We start from the raw sequence: 6,000 nt of genomic DNA, 5'->3' as shown, positions 1-6,000 counted from the left end.
TACTAATATAGCTGTCTGAGCTTCCAGTGTCTACCAATATCAATACTTCCTCTCCATCCAGGATGCCTATGAGTGTAATAGTTTTCCTTTTTAGAGTCTCAGATAAGGCATGCAGTGACATCTCCATGGTCTGTCCAGGATTCCCAGTCTGCTCATCTTGTTCTCCAAATGCATCCTCAAATGCAACATCTTCTTCTTCTTCCAATATCATGCAATTTGAGTACCCCACTTTGCACTGATGTCCTACCCCATACTTCTCTCCACATCTGAAACACAAACCATTACTCCTCCTATACTGTAACTCCTGAGCAGATATCCTTTTTGGCTCTCTGGTATCCCCTGGAGAACTCTTGAACTTAGAGTGCTTAAAATTATTAATGGCAGGGACATTATAAGAATTTGTTCCCACAGAAGTAGTAGTACTCCTGGTTTTGCGAAATCTGTTTTGTCCCAATGACCTAGTGTTCTCCTTAGGCCTTTTGCCCTGGATTCTTATAGCTTGTTCTTGCCATTGAGACAACTCAAAGGCTTCAGATAGTGTAGTAGGCATCAACATCCTGACCACAGGCTTAATTTCTTCCTTAAGTCCACTTATAAAACTAGAAATGAAATAGTTTTCATCTAGGTTTCTATTTTTGATCATCATCAGAGATTTCAATTTCTCAAATCTCTCCTGATAGTCATCAATACTGCCTACTTGCTGTAGTTTATTGAATTCCTCCACTATATCCTTACACGTTCTATCATTAAACCTCCTACATAACAGATCTTCAAATTCCTCCCAATTTAGTCTAGGCCTCTCAATTTTTACCCCTTGAAACCATTTGTCAACTTTGCCTTCCAAGTACATTTCAATGATTTCAACTTTATGCTCGTTTGGAACTTGATAATTCAAGAAGTATTTATTACATTTCCTCAACCAATCCCTAGGATGTTCTCTAGAAAATAACTGTAAGTCAATTTTAGGAGGATTTGGGATTCGAAACTTACTCCAGTCCTTTTGAGGAGTTTTTGTGCTTCGCCTTCTGTTTGTATCCTGTGGTGAGCTGGTGGAGTTGGTAAAAGTGGCGTATGATCTACTGGCACTCTTCCATCGCCTTCGGTAGTCTTCTCCTTCATAGGAGTCCTTAGCATAAGATTGTTCAGTTTTTGCTCCAGAATTTTGTGGAAATTCTGCTCCATTCCTGTTAATAGGCTTTCCATCCGTTTGCTACTCTCTTCTAGTTCTTGTTTTGGATCCTTCTTAATTTGCTGCTGCTCCAACTGTGATGCATGGAGAGATTCTACCAATTCCTGCAGCTTGATTTCTTGTTTCCTTATTTACTCCTCCAATGACTAGAATCTAGTATCTTCTGCCATTGCTAATGGTAGGTTCCAAGGATCTTCTTGCTCTTGATACCAATTTGTCAGGAACTCAAGCACAATGGCTTGAATCTGAGTTACTGATTAGAATTGAATGTGGGGACGAATTGGGGAAGAGGAGAAAAAGGGAATCAGAGGAAGTGAAAAGAAAGAGAGAGAATCAGAGGAAAATGAGATAGAATTTGTTATTACTCAAAACTGTCTTCTTCACATGTGTGGGCCCCTTTTATAACCAATTCTAACAACCTGCAAATTGCTAATTAACCGACTAACTAACTATTAACCCAAACGACATCGTTTGACTTCAATTGATTTATGCCCAAGTTGAGCATTTATTACAACTAATTCATGTCCTAATAGACGATGACGTTGGAGGTGGATAAAGGAGATGGGGGGTGGGGGGTGGTGGTTTTTTTAATCCTTAAAATATACCCTTATAAAATTTTAAATTTTAAAACACCACAACAAATAACTATAGTAAAAGTTCTTTTTTATATGCAATACTATAGTTTAGTATTTCAAAAATAATTCAAATAAAACCTAATCAATGTAGAGTCTCTAATATTAGACTAATAAACTATATCTTACATTTTTAACTTATACTAGTTTTTTTCAATCTCATGCGATGCGTGAGGTTGCCCTGGGTCTGTGTTAAACAAGATCAAATGAAAGCAAGTGAATTAATATAAAATGGTTATATATTAAATATATGATGGGTGCTAGTAACTATGGGGAATTTGACTTTAGGTAAATTGGCTATTGTCGTTATTCGTTTACTCAATTTATTTATGATGCTAAAGAGATTTTTGTACCTACTAGACTTGGACTACTAATTGACTTAACGTGAGATATCGATACGATACACTAGTATTGATACATTAGTATTTCATAACTGCAATAAATTATCAAAGATCTAACAGTCAATGCAACGAGATTTTTTTTGCTAGAACAATAGAGATAAACTAACTGTAATAGGTGGTTACATAGTCCAATTTGGGCAAGCCAGTAAATTCCATAATAATCTTACTCTGAAATTAATGGCCTTAGAGAGTAGCTAGTAATTTTAATTCAACAAGACAAGACATCAAGACATAATTGCATAAGAGCAAACTTGATCCTACATGCGAGTATTATGAATTTGTGTATACAAGTGATGCTGGCACCGGAGATATGCTTACCTTTAATTTAGAGCAGATAAAAAATAAATGATCAACAATTACCTAATCAACGAAGAAAAAGATCATTAATTGGATGGGATCTCTTGTTGTTTTACTTTCAATCTCTACTTTCACCATGCCATAGAAGTGATTAACTTGTGCTAGGTTAAATAAGTACACAGATATAATTTTGTAAAATACAGGATGACATTACTTGGTCTAAATAAATATACCCAACAAAGACGATACACATTCATATTAAATGAAAGAAATTTGAAGGACAGATAGGCAAATCCCTGTATATACATCATATGCAGTCAATTGTTCTGCAAACTCTTTCAAGTGGGACAAAAACATAAAAACTGATCACCAGAAAAACCATACTCATACAGTAAGATGGCCATAGCAAATCTAACAATGGCTCCCATTTCACAACAGTTGAAACCTATAAAATATCTCTAAAATTTTTAACACCCTTCGGCGAACCATTGCAATGATTTGAACAAACATTCTGACTCATTAGACCTCACATTATAAGGAAAAAAAGAGTTCAACTCGCAAAATTATGGAACCCAAAGCTTTTAATTGGAAGAAGAAATTGCTTTTGAGATGGCTTGCTTACAAGATCAGCTAGGTGAGAGTGCAAAGATTTCACCTTGTAAAACCATCAAATTTAGGTCTTCAATTGGAGAAAGAAACACATCCAATATGTTGCTTTTCAGATGGCTTTCTCTCAAGATTACTTAGGCAAGAGAGCTTTGTGCGGCTCCCACAGACCGCTTCGGACACCACCCACCGCCCACTCACCAGGGGAGCTGAAGCAACTACAACTATACAATGAAGATACAAATACACGTCTGAACTCTGAAGTACAAACACAAAAGCCACCAAAGTTGACCAAGCACACAATTGAAGCACGAATGCAAAAGCCACCGAAGTTGCCCATAATTTAGGCGGTGGATCTATTTTACAAATGGAGTAACAAACTCGTGTTTAAAATCCGAAAATATGTATTTATAGAATCATTTTTTCATGCTCGAAAGAAAATTTGGGACTATTGTAAAAGTTTAAAAACTATAATCCATTTCTTAAATTGCATATTTTTTATGAAGAAAGTTTATCCTTTTGCAAAAAAAAAAAAAAAATGTTTACACGGCCACGGGATTTCTTCATATATTTTTTTATTTTTATTCCAAAACAGGAGGACCCTCTGGACTTAAAAATCAACCGGCCAACAGCTTGCAACTCTGAGTGCAAGGTTCCCTTGTACTAAAAGTAGAAACATCTGGTAGAGAAGGCCACGACAAGAATGAAGGGAACAAGGCCACACGGACAGTAGTGAACTCACCACCTAAATTGCTAAGAATCAGAGGAAACAAGGCCACGCGGACAGCAGCGAATTTCCAGCAAAGCCACTACTACCGAATGGTAAAAGACCAAAACGCCCCTCAAAGTCACAACAATCACGAGGTAACCGGTCCATTTTCACTGTAGCAATCCCAACTCTCGCTTTTATTATAGTAAAGATTGATTTGTACTTATGTTTTTTATTTTCATCCTTCTGTATATTTTGCATAATTACTTGCCCAGATTTTCTTTTTGTTTCAAAATTTGGATAAGTAGTTCTCCAAAATATACAAAAAGATTAAAAATAAAAAAATTTTGGTTAAAAATCAACATAAGCCACATGTGTAAGAGGTAACCTATTTTACTCTAAAATTAAACGCATAAAAGGTAGCTTATTTTAGTCTAAAATTAGAGTCTTCTTAATGTGAAGTCGAATTTTTGTCCATTGTATTGTTTTAAGAGTTTGTGAAAAGGGAAAAAAATAAAAGAATATAAAGATTTGGAGAGAGAAAAATAAAAAGAAACTAAGAGCAACACGTAATTTGCTTTTACTACTTGGTAACACAACGGATCAACCACTGAGCGGCCATTCTTAGGTTGTAGGTGAGGGTTCAAATCCCACCTGCAGCGAAAAAAATCCAATGATGGTGTCAAATCACCCCTTTGGTCTAATAAGCTCTGTAAACATGCTAGTTCCTAACACAAGTCTCTTTAGACTCCTCCCTCTAGTATAAGATAGAATAGATTATATAATAAATATCGTCAACGAAAAAAAAAAAACACAACGAATCATTTTTTCGTTTTTACCACTTGGTAACACAGTGGATCGTTTTTACCAAATCATCCCTCCCGTCAATGGCAAATTATACTAGAAAAATGGTCCAACTATTCCAATGGTAGTAAATGGAAAGAAATCCACCTATAAACCTTAAATGCACAATTTGCTAGTATCTATCTTTTTAATATCTATTTGTAATTAAGTGTATGCCCCCTAATTCAAAAAAATTAGAACTGACAGGTGTCGAGCCTATGCAATAATAATAAAAACCTAACTACTATCAAAAGCAGTCAATAATCAATTCCAGGTACTGGAGAAGGGACTCTAGGTGTGCAATGGATTACTTGATTCACCCTGTTTCCAAAGAATTTGCTTAATCCGATATATCAGAATTAATTAGCTGATAAAATTACTAACTAGTAGACAGTGGCAAGTAGGGTCGTCTCCTTAGGGATTGGGGAAAAGTTCGTTTCCTTTTGAGTTAACACAAATGGGGAGGTTTTAGGATTAAATGCTAATAAATTGCCAACTAAATAAATTAAATGCGAAAAATAATTAATTGAGAAAAATAATTGGAGAAACTCTAGCCAATGATACACTTCAGAAATGGTTCATGTAACTGATCATCGATGCAAATATAATTCCAACAGTTATTAATAGATTGGTTATAGTTGTTATACAAGCGATAAATAACCAACATTTCCTTAATTTCTCAATAGTTAAGGTACGACCGTTAACTATTTCTCTAACCCGGAAACAACCCTAGGTACGACAGTAAGATTTAATTTTTAAATTGCATTAAGATTTAGAAAAGCCCAATCCTGACTAACAAACACGCTATGAGAGTTTGTTTAAATTAGATCGTATGTTTTCCTGACATAAACCCAATTACACCAGTTGCTACCGGGACGGGACGGAGGTAATCGAACAATTACGGATTCAACTACTCCCAATTAGCAAAATAACTTACACGAATAATTAAATATTGCGAACTATTCAATCATACACAATAACTATAACAATTAAAAGTAGAAAACATATAAATACCAATAAACGAAAGAAACAGTTAAAATAATTTAGATCTCATAGTAATTGTCGAACCAAATCTTCAGTTGTCCCCTTGACTAGAAAACAGAGATTTAGCTACACATTCTCAAGGAAAATCCGCAGGACTCCCTTGATAATCCTCGATTCCTTCTCCCAAAAACTAACGAAAGAAGACAAAGAAAAGAGACCAGTCACGGCCATCCCTCTCAATTCCTATTTTATAGCTTCTTAAGGAAGGCCAACTCCTCCTAAAATTGCTGTTGGCTCAACTCTTAATCACGCGCAATCCGACTTGCTCTTCCTATTTTC

This window comes from Coffea eugenioides, chromosome 7 (assembly GCF_003713205.1).
Source record: "Coffea eugenioides isolate CCC68of chromosome 7, Ceug_1.0, whole genome shotgun sequence".
Lineage (NCBI taxonomy): Eukaryota > Viridiplantae > Streptophyta > Magnoliopsida > Gentianales > Rubiaceae > Coffea > Coffea eugenioides.
This window is presented reverse-complemented; position numbering follows the sequence as displayed.